The sequence below is a fragment of the Protopterus annectens genome, chromosome 6.part0 (assembly GCF_019279795.1).
Source record: "Protopterus annectens isolate FY-2018-M chromosome 6.part0, PAN1.0, whole genome shotgun sequence".
Classification (NCBI taxonomy): Eukaryota; Metazoa; Chordata; order Ceratodontiformes; family Protopteridae; genus Protopterus; species Protopterus annectens.
The window spans coordinates 1562051759-1562065525 of NC_056737.1; positions in this window are offsets into that span (position 1 = coordinate 1562051759).

The following is a 13767-nucleotide window of genomic DNA, read 5'->3' on the forward strand; positions in this document are numbered from 1 at the left end:
GAGTTGCGGTACAAGGGATGGGCTCTGAGGGACATGAATCAGTACCATTGGAGTTGGATTGTCAGGACTTGTTTGGTCATTTGTCCAGGAGTATGAAATATTTAAGTGCCAATGTTTGGCCCTTATGTTTATTTAAAGCCTGTATGTTGAAAAACATCAGCCCCAGGGGATTACGTGTGAGAATTCAGCCCTTGGTCAACAATATCGATGAGAAATTACAAAAAACATGGGAAACCATACAACAACAAGCATCAATGGGGTTTTTTCAGGCTTTAACCTCATAATATGACCGATGTATAGATGGTGGGATTGTGGAAGTCACAAAGGTGTGTGAACAGTTGAAACAATATGTAGGACATAAGAATTACTCAACCTGCTTACAACACGTAGCACAGGAACTTTCGAATTTGGAGAAACAGCTTAAGGAACGTAAGGTACACAAATTCAATAGGGGCCTCATGGATTATGAAAACGGTAGACCATTTGGTCCATACAAAAGTGTTAAATTCTCCAATGTTGGTCCCAAACCCAACAAAAGGAAATGTCCCGGATTGATATTAAGGAAATCTGGCTCTTTATCCATGGGCACTTCAAGGGAGGAGTCTTCTTCTTTTACGGACTCTGAAGCACCTCCAGGCCTGACCTCACCTACACCGAAACGTATAAATACTAGCACAGCTTTCCCTTTAGGAACCCCAGACATAGGGGGCGTAAACACAAGAAACATACCAAATGAGGAAACTTTACTCCAGATTATGAGCAACAAATAGAACATAAGAATGTCCTTAACATCTCTTCTCAGACCCTCACTTCTGTGCAACTTGACCTCCTTAATAAAGGGTTAAACTTTGTGCCAGCTTTCTTTGTGCCTGAAAATGATTTTGTGACAGATTTGTTTGCTTTTGGTAGAACTTTGAACCTTAAATTGTTTTTTGATAAGAATAATGATAGAAGTATCACAGACGAAAACCTTCAGTAGTTGTAATACTAGTCATTTTTATGACATTACATTTTTTGCCAACTGCTCGTCTGATTGGGTCATTTATTTAGCCACTTGTTCATGTTCGGCCTTCTATGTGGGACAGACATCCAGGCCCATAAAGTTCAGGATTAGTCAGCACGAGTGACATTAATCTGAAAAGGCTTACTAATGCATTATATACAGGGGCGGCCCGTGCTATTGGACCGCCGGACTGCAGCCCCCTCAAAACAAAAATAAAAAAAAAATAGAAATAAAAAGTTTTTCAAAATTCACGCATGCGCAGTAGTCCAGACTACTGTATGCGCATGCTCAAGGCAGTCCAGCAGTCCTGATAGGGAAACGTGAGGAGCGTCTGTGCACTTTTAAAGTGCACAGACTCACTGGGATAATGCTTCGAGGCCGGACTGCAACACCAGCAGTCAGGAATTGCTTGCTGTCTCGTCGGGAAGGGGTTTGGATGTAATCTCGCGGGTCTGTGGAGTATTGCGCAGGAAGGTTTTGGGATCTAGCAGTATTTGGATGTATGGACAGGTAAGTGTGTTTGAATGTATGGTGCTTGCTGTTTACTAATTTGAATTTATGGTGTGTGCTTGCTGTTTCACTTATCTGAATGGTGTGTGCTTGCTGTTTCACATATCTGAATGGTGTGTGCTTGCTGTTTCACATATCTGAAGTGTGTGTGTGTGTGTGTAAATGCCCCAGGTGCTCATGGTGGTGTAGTAGGGAATACCTCAGGCTTGAACCCTGTACCCTGTATGCAGGTGTTAAAGACTTGAGTTCCCTACCCACCACCATTTGTAAAAAAAAATGCAGATTTTTGCCTCATATTTGATCTGATCTGTTCCTCATAATATCTGTGATTTGTAAATGTTGCAATGCTTGATATTTGATGGTGAAGTAGAAGCATTGTTGCCTCACAGCTGCAGGTTCTCAGGTTTGATTCTTGGCTGGGGTTCCTTCTTTGTGGGGTCTGTTATCTTCTCCCTGTGTTTGTGTGGGTTTGCTTTTATTCGATGTTGCACTGGTAGCATTGTTGCCTCACAGCTGCAGGTTCTCAGGTTTGATTCTTGGCTGGGGTTCCTTCTTTGTGGGGTCTGTTATCTTCTCCCTGTGTTTGTGTGGGTTTGCTTTTATTTGATGGTGCACTGGTAGCATTGTTGCCTTACAGCTGCAGGTTCTCAGCTTTGATTCTTGGCTGGGGTTCCTTCTTTGTGGGGTCTGTATCTTCTCCCTGTGTTTGTGTGGGTTTGCTTTTGTGTCCTCCCATGTTACAAAGACATGTCTGCATTATTTCTTCCTGGGCCTCTGCTGAAAATTGTTTTTTTGTTCCAAGTCAGACTGTCCTGATTAACAAATGTTAAATAAAATTGACAGGCATTTGAATTTCAGACTTCAGGTTTCTGAATGTTTAATTTCTTACATATTTGATGGTGCAGTGGCAGTATTGTTGCCTCAGAGTCACAGCTATAGGATTTGTGGTTTGATTCTTGGCTGGGGTGCCTTCTTTGTGGAGTCTGCATCTTATCTCTGTGTTTGTGTGGATTTGTTCTGGTGTCCTGCCATTTTAAAAAGACGTGTCTACAGTATTTCTCCCTGGGCCTCTGCTGAAAATTGTTTTTGTTTCATCAGAAGTAAAATTGACAGGCATTTGAATTTCAGACTTCATAGTCATTTCAGACTTCAGGTTTCTGAATGTTTAGTTTCTTACATATTTGATGGTGCAGTGGCAGTATTGTTGCCTCAGTATTTCTCCCTGGGCCTCTGCTGAAAATTGTTTTTGTTTCATCAGAAGTAAAATTGACAGGCATTTAAATTTCAGACTTCATAGTCTTCAGAAAATACATAGTAAAACAACTTTTTATTCTAGCAATAAATATATAGTAACACAACCTTTTATTATAGCAATTTTTTAAGTTTATAAGATGACTATTTGAAATTTTTCCTTATTTTTGGGACTGTAATACTCTGTTAGTGGCTTTTTGACAGCTATGGCAAGAACTGAATTCACTGAATATGTTTGAGGGCTGTATTCCCTCATTACTGGGTTTGTCCAGGTGTTTTGTGCTAAGAGGTTGACAGCTATGGTGAGAACTGAATTCATTAAATGATAGCCATTTAAGTTTCAGTCTTCCTCTCATTCACAAAACAGCTGATTTGGCGTAGTGGTATGTTGCTCTTGACTGTTTTGCACACAGACCTTGTCTGTAAAATGTACGGTGGTAACGCAGCATTTTTCTTTCACAAAGCAGGTGATTTGGCATAGTGGTATGTTGTTCTGACTCTTTTTTGCACAGAACTTTGGCAGTAAAATGTATGGTGGTAACACAGCATTTTATTCTAGCAGCTTTCCAAGATTATACAAGCAATGTTTAATGTGTCCTTGGTTTTTGCCCTTTTGACCCACCCCAATAAATTTGGCTTTTTCCAGACTTCTTGTGCTGCAAAGTTGAGATGCAGTTGAGTATTGGAGCTGAGAGCTGCAGGGGAAGAGAAGTTTAGTGCTAATAGCACAACAGGCTGTGTACTTGCTTTTGATGCAGAAGGTTGTTGGTTCTACTCCCATAAGGGGTGAATGCTGCCGTACTGAAAGTTAAGATACTAATTATGAGCCTGTTATCAGTTTGCCATCCATTTCCTATTGCAATATTACTAGCTTATTTTTAATGTAATTTAGGCAATTTATTCCTCAGGGGCATCAGACACTTTATTGTTCGATGAAATATAAAGGTGACTGCTACCTCTTCATTACAGATTTATTTAACTTGGAATTATTTAGATGAATTTTTTACTACTTCAGAGATTGTGCATATTTACTGATAATGGTGGACTGTAGAATTGTGCATATTTACTGATAATAGTGGACTGTAGAAGTTTGAGTAGACTTTTATGATGGAAATGTTCTGAATTGGGCAGTTTTGTTTCATTGTTTACTGGAAAAATATTCAAAGCAATAGGAAGGTGTATCAAAGAGCACATGTATGTTTCATATGCAAGGGGCCTATGATTTGAAAACAGCCCAGAATTAATTTGTATCTGCCACAGGTAAAATGTATTTTTTTTGAATGTGGGTTTTAATGTTGTTTCAATGAATGTGAGTTTCAAGGGCAGAGAAATTTTAATGCCAAGTTTGTTTAGCATATGTCTTAGTGTTTGTGCTGTAAAATGCAAAATAAAACTTTCAAATGAAGTTCAAATCATCATAGAAGTAAATCAGTATGCACATTAGTGTTTATGGTAAATGGAGTGAAATAGCAAAGTAATGAATCATTGGAATGGCTGCAGGGGGAGGCTTCATTCGACCATGGTTTTGTGAGGGGGAAGGGCGGCAAACTTAGACAGCCCCAGGTGAACTATATCTCCCAACTGTCCAGATTTTCAAAGAATGAATGGGTTTTTTGCTTCTTATTTTTGGTTTGTTCCTCATAAAATTTGTGGTTTTCTGGCAAATCATTTAGGAATTAAGTCACTAAATAATGACACACTAATTTCAGACATCATAACCTACAGAAAAATGCATGCTAAAGTAAGACCTGTTCTATCAACTGTCCCAGTTTATACAAGAGCAATTTTAGTACTGTTTATATGTTCCCCAATATATTTGGCCTTGTCCAGATTTATTACATTAACAGGTTGAGAGGTACATGCAAATTGCTTTATAGAATTAGGCATAGCCAAACCTCTCAACTGTCCCTGAATTTGGCTCAAAATGTTGCTCTTCCCCTAATAATCCCTCTGCAAAATAGCAGTTTTGGAAGAAAACATGGAGGGTTTACAATTAAGAAATAACTGTAATAATTAGAGTTATAGATTACTTTTATTTCAGAAATGCATGTAGACTCTTATGTTGTCAGCTACTCAAGTTAGCAGTACTAATATTAAAGTGTCCCTTCTTTGACAGGTTCCCAGCTGTATTGTGTGGCTATTTTATATTGCTGCATCACATTTTTGGTCCATTTTTCATAAAATTGTGTTTTTTTGGCAAATTAATGGTAAATCATTAAAGACTGAAGTTAGAAAATAATGACAGGCATTTGAGTTTCAGATTTCATATCCTTCAGAAAATTCATACTAATGCAAGACCTACTATTCTATTATCTTTCTAAGTTTATAAGAACAATATTTAAAACAATATTTAAAAATTGTCCTTATTTTTGGGCCTTTGTCCCACTTCTATGTATGGCTTTGCCCAGATTTCTTGCCCTGAGGGTGAGAGGTATGACAAATGTGTTAGTGCCAATCACCGTCAGCCAGAGACATTTCAAATTGTGACATACTTGTTGCACCCCACTCCCCCATGTAGTGACTCTAGATGTGTCCAAGCAAAGGAAGGAGCAGTTATGCAGTGTAAATGTGCAGCGTACCCCCCCATACAAGGTAGACACAAGTACTACAGTGGCTTTTCATCTGTTCTTAATTTTGCAGAATGGTCTGTTTTCTGTCATATTTTTGTACTGTTGATTTATGCTATTACTCAAAGTGCCTGTTGCTCTGTGTTTTAAGTAGCAATGCTTTAATGACCATCAAGTAAGCTTGTCTGAGATGATAACGTGCAAGTAAGCTTTAATAAGCATACTGTTAAAGAATTGCCAACATTGAAGCCTTTCTGTTGTTGCCATGCAGAGAATACTTAACTAGATAATGTATAAACATTGGATATTGAAATGCATATGACAGTATTTGTAGTAAAGGACAGGATTACATTATTTTAAGAAGCTCATTACACTTGTTGGAGACTTTTAATGATCTCTGAGGGCTCTACCAGTAAACTAAACAGAATGCCATTCATGTGTGGTCCATAACTTGTACAGTAATAATTTAAGCAATGTATCTTGAGCTTGTTTCTTGTTTGCTTTTCATTTTTACTTTGATCGTGTTTTCCCCATGAAACAAGTAGACAGTTGTCAGGCAGCAGGTCTGTTTTGGATAAGAAACATTTTTACAAGTGGGGGCATCACAGAGATTGCTACTTTCAGCATGTTACTGGGTGCTTTAATAAAGCTGAATATAAATTATAATTAGAACTGCAGTGCAAGGAGAAGTAGTTTGAGTTGAGTGCTGCTTGTTTTTCTTATACTTGATTTTGACTGGCATTCCCATAATGTATTTAAAAAGTAATTTACTTTTTCATGCCTCACAACATTTTTGTTTCCATCTAGATATTAAGTAAGCTGTCATGCAGCCAATGCATTTAAATATTTTTATTCTTTTACACTTCATTTGTTTTGATTGGACTCTTATAATGAGGGTTTGGCACCCATGGCAGCATATTTAATTAAAGTTAGTTTTTGTGGTTTTGAGCATAGCTCCTCCCCTTTCTAGTTGGCCGCACCTCTTCCTATTGACCCCACCCATTCAGCTATCCCCTGCAGCCCCCCTTTGATTTGAAGTCACCAGCCGCCACTGATTATATAAACATGTGGTTGTTCATCCTTCAGCAGCATTTAGATTCACGGTTATTGACATCATCAAAGGGGACAGATCTAATAAAATTGGTTGGCGTAATATACTTAATAATAAAGAAAAACGATGGATAATTAAATTAGGGGGTTTGATTCCTCCTGGATTGAATGAGCAATTGTGAGCAGCCAATGAATGTTCTTTTTATACATGGGTGTGTGCATATAAGGAGTGCTTAGTTTCTTGTTGAGTTACACTGAGGAAGGCTTTTTTATGTATGCCAAAACCAATCTGTATGTGTTAACTTTTTAATAAAAGTTACACTTTATACACCTTTTGTGCTGGCTTTTGTATTTTTGGATTACTGTGTCTTTAAGCCGTGCACTGCTATACTTGCAGGGAAACATACTAGAAAAATAAAGAATGTTTAAAACTTTTTTCTTTAGTGTTGCATTCCCAAATTTCTAAAGTGTTACTAGTATATCTAAAGCCCTAAGCATTCATTGCAGATGGAACTTTAAATCTCAGTTGATTGTTGAAGAACTGATTTGACTGCTGTCAGTATGACCATTGCTATATATTGAAAGATGTTCCTTCCACCACTATTATTATTTGTTACTGTGAATGAGGATAGGACTATGAGGAACAGTTCATGCTGTGAAAGGTTAATGTACTGTGAAATGCAGCAAAAATGGATACTCCTTGATTCATAGAGAAATGTGCACTGCTGGCGTTGCTGTGCTGTGTTATGTTGCTGTGCACCAAAAAGACAACATAAAATTAGTACACATGCAAATTAGTTTCAAAACATGAATATCTGTGATATCAAAGTTTAGAGGCAGCTACATTGTGATCAAAAGATGTCTAATGAAACTATGTGGCATTATAGTTAAAGAGGATCTATAACAGGTGAAAAAAAAACATATGTGCTGCTATAGAAGTACAGCTTCACATCCTGTGAATAACATAGTCTTACCTAAAGACATACAACTAGAGATCTATCAGTGAAACAGTCTGACTCACACATGTATGGCACAGATGGTAATACAGGTTGCCATCATGTCTATGCCACTTGTGTACTGGAGCTATTTCATAACTGCAAAGCTACACAGGAACTGTTTAAATGTCCTGACATACCTAGGTGGGCTATGCTAGCACTGGGAAAGCCCAGTACAAGTACAGGCACATAATGTAGCAAAACACCATACATTTGTAACTGCAGTTATGGAGTATGATGACCATGTAAAATGAGGCTGAGTAGAAGTGCACAGGAATCAGTAAAGATGGCTGATCATTTCAGCCAGATTCAAACTTTTGCTGCCCATTCCAGCATATATGTGTATCTGCAGTAGGATGAAGTCCATACCATTTATCTACATGTATTACATATTGCATATACAAACTCATACAATAAGTTGTGAGGGATTAGGACTGCAGTGTTGATCTGCTGAATATCCTACATACAGACATTCATAATTAGGAAGACAAAATAAGATTGATGACCCAACTAATCTGAGTATTACAAGTCCTCTATGTTTTCTCCAACTTTCCATTTATCCATGTTTTTCAAGATGCAGTTCTTTTGTTTTTTTCTATACATTCCGGTAGTATATTCTCTTTGTCCACTATTATTTGCATAAAACATTACTACCTCATATTCATTTTAATTGTAATTCATTACTTCCCATTTTCTCAGTTAATTTCCTTCACAGCTCTTGTTAAATAGTTCATTGATCCAGATTATCTGCCTTGTCTCTTCTATACTCTACTGAGAAACAAAAATAGTTTCTCTAGCTTCTACTCACATAACTTCCCTTCAGTCCTTTTTAAAACGATAGTATCTTTTATGTTTAACCTTTCTAATTTTTTCTTTAGTTTGTTTGCCTATTCAGTCTGCAAACTGGATGCCTAATTCCATCTAAGGGCTAAGGGCTTAAAATGACCTTATAGAGTGGAGAGATTGTCTTTTGTCCCTAGAGTATCAGGGCAGGCAACCTAACATTATGCTGTCTTGATTGATACCTTTTCTCAGTGTTCCTGTAGGTTTAACTATCTTGTTTTTTTTCTCTTCTGTATATTCAAACTTAATATCCTGAGCTTGCATACCATTTCATTTTATTAAACCCCAGCTGCAGCACTTTTTTAATTTCCGGCAATAAATATGAGGTATACAGACATTCCTTACTGATGCATCTATTTTATATCCCCTTCAGAGAGGCTGATCCTGTTTTCTTTGCCTTGTGTGATGTTTCTGGCAAACACAGTGAAGACCATTGATCGATGGACAGCCTCAATGACATGCTACCACTTACATCTTTTCCCTTAAACAGTACTCCCTTATTGGTAATGTTGGTGTCTGAGCCATTAGAGCGTAGAATACTAAAATATAGGAGTTAGAACAATTGTTAAAATAGATGTATGTATTTCAGAATTATTTTTAGGTAAGCTAGACCAAAAAATATGTTTGTTTTCTGCGAGACATGGGTATGGCAGCTGTATGTTACTAGTTTAGATAAAATGCATAGTTCTGCCTTGTTAAAAACAAAGAAATATTATGAAACATTGCTTACTTAGGAAAAGCAGTGAGAAGGATAAATAATGACATTACATTCTGTTTTTGTTTTATTATAAATTCTGTAATGAATGCAGTGTTGTTTGTGCAAAGGAAATTTACAGATGAGTTTATGTAACAGTCTTAGCTGTTTCTAAATGTTGTTGTTCTTCTTTCAGCAGAACTCCTGTCCGCTAATGACTGGCAGTAGATTTTTATGGTGCTGAGGTGCCAGCTTGACGCCCAACCTTCAACAAAGGCATGCCCATTCTACACATGCCTTTCGGATGCCACTCAACCACAGGGAGGACATGCAGACTCCACACAGAAGGTACTCCAGCCGAGAATCGAATGAGAGAACCTCTTGCTGTGAGGCAACAATGTTACCACTGCACCACCTGGGCTTTTACACCACCGCAGCTCCATTATTCTTTTTTCAGTTAAACTCATTCCCTCCAGTACAGCTCTTTTGAGTGTGTACCCTTAACTCCAAGTGAGTGTGGCTTGAGCTTTTAAAACATTAAGTTATCACTATCACCTTAGAGTTATAACAAATACTCATTGACAGAGGTCAAATACCAATACAGTTGTGTTTAACATCATGTATTCATCAAGATAAATTATTCTGATACCTCATATGTAGCATGTTTTTGGAATTATTAATGCAAATATGAACAAGCAATATTTGTTGCCTAGAGGTGCAGTAGGAAGTAACTGCAGAAAACCTTGGAGACGTACTCCAATGTAATGAGTTCAGAATTTGAATTATGATTGGAAAACAATATTCCACAGGGTGCCATATGAGCTCACCCATGCCCTGTTCCATGTATATAAGTTGGTGTTTATGGTATACCATATTAGAAACGATTTAAAGTTAGATTCCCATTACATGCAATCCCAGTAGTTGTCAATTATATTCTGAAAAATAAATGTCTTGCCACAGAATGCTTTCATGTCTCAGTGGATTTACTGGTGACAGAAAGTAATGAGATCTTTACAACTGGCAAGGTCAACCTGTTTTTCTAAAACAACTTAGCATGTTACTTCATCTGCTTGTGACAGATGAAAGGGAGAAAGCAGTGGCAAGGCAGAAGATCAAGGGATCACACTTTTCAAGAAATAGCTTATAGGATAGACTATTTGGGCATCTTGATGGAGATCAGGAGATACTGGGACTAAGACAGCTGGAACCTGCATGAAAGTGCATATTTTGTCAGAAAGAAAAAAAGAACTGAGGGCAGGTACCATTTTAGTGTTTTTCCTCCTGCAGTATAAATGGACAGTGGAGAAACTATATTTTTTAATCGCATGTCAGCAATGAACTGTGCTAAGTATTTACAGGGAGTTTCCCTGGAGATATAAAGCTAATAAATTAATACTTTCAGGCTGAGAGAATTAAGGGCAGTTGGTCTTGCACAGCAAATGGCAAAATATTATCTGGTATTATGTGTAGCAGGGGACAGTAAGAAAGAAAGAACTGCAAAAGATAAGTTTTAATTGTCATATGGAGAGGCATTGATAAGGAAAAATAGGGAATGTTTAACATTCTGCATTGCAAAGTTGGCAGTATTTAGCCACAAAATTGTTAAAAGTCTAAAAGCAGTAGTATGTGTGAGCTCATCACAAGGTCTTTTGTTTTTCTGAGCTACCCAAGGGTGATGGATGGCAGCATTTTGTAATTTAAAATCAAATGACTGCACACTGTCATATTTTGCAACCATGACATCTGTTTCCGTGGCTTTCTTTTACAAAGCATATGAATTTTTAGGACACTAGTTTTTATGAAGTATGGATACAATAATGTTCCTGGCATGTTTGATGTTGAACAGTACTGTGCTGTATGTCAGACTTGAATGCATTTGTGCCTTACGTGTAGTTACATTCATATTACATACATTGATCATTTACAATGGTATCTGTGCTACTGTATTTGTCCATATACCGTATTAGTGCACACATTGCCACATGGCTGTCATACTCTGCTACAGACATGACAGTAATCCTTACTCCCTATACATATGCTTCACAATGACAGTTGTCTTATAGATGTTCTATACACAATCAGACACATTCCATTATTCACATCATTTGTTGTACATATGGTAGATGAATGCATGGCATCTTTGTATTCTGGAGTGATGTATGACCGCAAGTATTGGTAACAATGCCAAGACCTGTCTACAGATCAACTGTGCTGTAAGAGCAGATTACATTTTAGTATGTAGCTAGTACTTGTTTATAACACACTTGCAGTACAGTGACACAAGTGTACATTTCCTATGTGAATGTCCTCCACATGTAGCATGTGAGCTCATTTGGCTTGCATGTGTATAGCCCTGTCTTTGTGGTATTATAAGTGATCCATCACCTTAGTTATGTCAGGCTACCCTGCTGAGGTGTCAGTGTGACCACATCACCATATGCATAATGTAGAAGGATACACATAATAAAAAACATTGTGCATGCTATACTAGGACAAGTAATGGTAGCATATCAGGAATGCTGACAAGTAATAGCATGTTGTATGTGCAGCATGCATAACAATTATCCACAAATGGCACAATGTACTGTCATTTCAGCAGCATGTGTGTGAAGTTTCCTGTGCTTAGCCATGAAGCCTCTTTGATGGTGCAAGAATATTTTGCTCATACATTGATAGAACAATAGCAAGTTTCTTCCATAAATTTCAGAGTTGCTATATGGCTTAGTGGACAGATGTTTGTCTCAGATCTGTATAGTTGGTGGTCCTTTTCTGTCCCTGTGATGCTATAGGTGTCTGCATCTCTTGCATACAGCTTATGCTATTGGTGTACATGTATAGAGCTGCCAGCCTTGAGCATGGACACAGATATGTGTGTCATTGCCAGTTGTCCTTTTTAGAAAGGTATTGCTACACATACCATGCTCTCAGTTATTCCTGATCCCCTTGTAAGGCTATAACATGGTGGACAACACCACAACATTCCTGTGGTGTGCATTGATGAATTAGTTTACCTTTGTTTGCACAATGAACCGTTTGTAGGTTACATCTTTCACATGTTTTGTTAGCTTCTTGTGACCCCTCCTGTGCTGTTTATTTATTGTCTGTGTGCCACATTCTTCTCCTTTTGCATTTCACCACTCTGTGCTTCTGGTAAATGGCATTTTTTCTGAGAATCCTCCCAACTCATTCATCCTCTACCATTTTCCAAAAACTCAGCAATCCTTTTCTTAAAAAAACAGCAAAAAGGGACTTTTCCCTCAAAAGATCATACTCATATCCCTCTGACTCTTCATATGGTCTTCCTTTACCTTCTTCAATCATGTGTGCCCCTCTTCTTCACCCTAACCCAGCTTCTACTGTACCATCTCCTCCATTCTTTGGGGTCTGAGTGTTACATAGATTCCTCCAACATGTCCCATGACCCACTCAATTTTCAGATACACAATTGCTCAGATGTCACATCACTATTTATTTTTCTTTTAAATGTCTTTAGCTCCCCAATGGAAGTTGAATTATTCTGAGAGTGTATATATATATATATATATATATATATATATATATATATATATATATATATATATATATATATATATATATATATATATATATATATGGGTCTACCTGACATGGTCGACAGTTCATATGGTCGACAGTTCATTTGGTCGACAGTTCATTTGATCGACAAGCATTTTAGGTGGACACCCCCCAATGTGGGGGGCTGTGCCCCCCACACCCCCCCTAACTATATATATCAACTCCAGGGTCGCACAACATTGGGGAAGGGGGCAAATCTGCTTGTCGACCAAATGAACTGTCGACCTAATGAGTGTCGTTCATATGAACTGTCGACCATGTCAGGTAGACCCATATATATATATATATATATATATATATATATATATATTAATTTATTGACACCCTATTGCTTTGTACTTATACTGCACATTACAGACTCAATGGTATTCTACATAGGTATGTAATATCCTGCATACACCTATAATAAATAACCAACATAAACATTTCTTCTCATCTATGAAATATCATAATGCCTCTTATGTGCTATTTCCAGAATATCATACTTTTCTTTTGCTAAGCTCCTGTCAGCATTCTGTGTATCTTCTGTTACATATTTGTAGTTGTACTGAACTTTCAATCATTCTACTTTTTATATCCCTGTTCAGAGAATACTGCTCGCCTATATACTAATTCCATACCACATTTCATGTACACATTGTATTTTTTAACATAGTTCTTGTACCATACTTGACACATTTCACAGGGTTCCACCAAGCTGTTGAAATCTGGCTCTGAGTGTATTGCTAAGGGAAATGGCATGCATATCACTCAAATGGTTTAGACATACATTAGGCCTAGTTAAATTTAAACATGAGACAAATTGCAGAGTTAGTTTTCTACTATCAAGAGATCCTCAAACAAGAAGGAATAATACTGCTTGCAAAACTGAATACAATGCATCAAAGACAGCTAGTGTAGCATAAATGGCTCGCTTATGCTCCTGCAGCCAAAGTGATAATCAGCTAGAAAATAGATATGTTTAAATGGTCATATATTTATTTTACAGTGATATTGATTTATTCATTAAAAGAAAACAAATACAGTTACAAAGGGTTGAATTAACCTTACCAATTTCAAAAAGCAAAAATGGACGTCCGTGGTGGTGCAGCAGTTACCGTTGTTACCTCACAGCAAGTGGTTCTCCAGTTTATTCTCGGCTGGGGGGGCCTTCTGTACGGAGTCTGCATGGCCTCCCTGCGGTCGTGTGGGTTTTCTCCGGTTTCCTCCCAAAGACATGCTGTAGGTAGATTGGATGCTCTAAACTGGCCCTAGGCATGA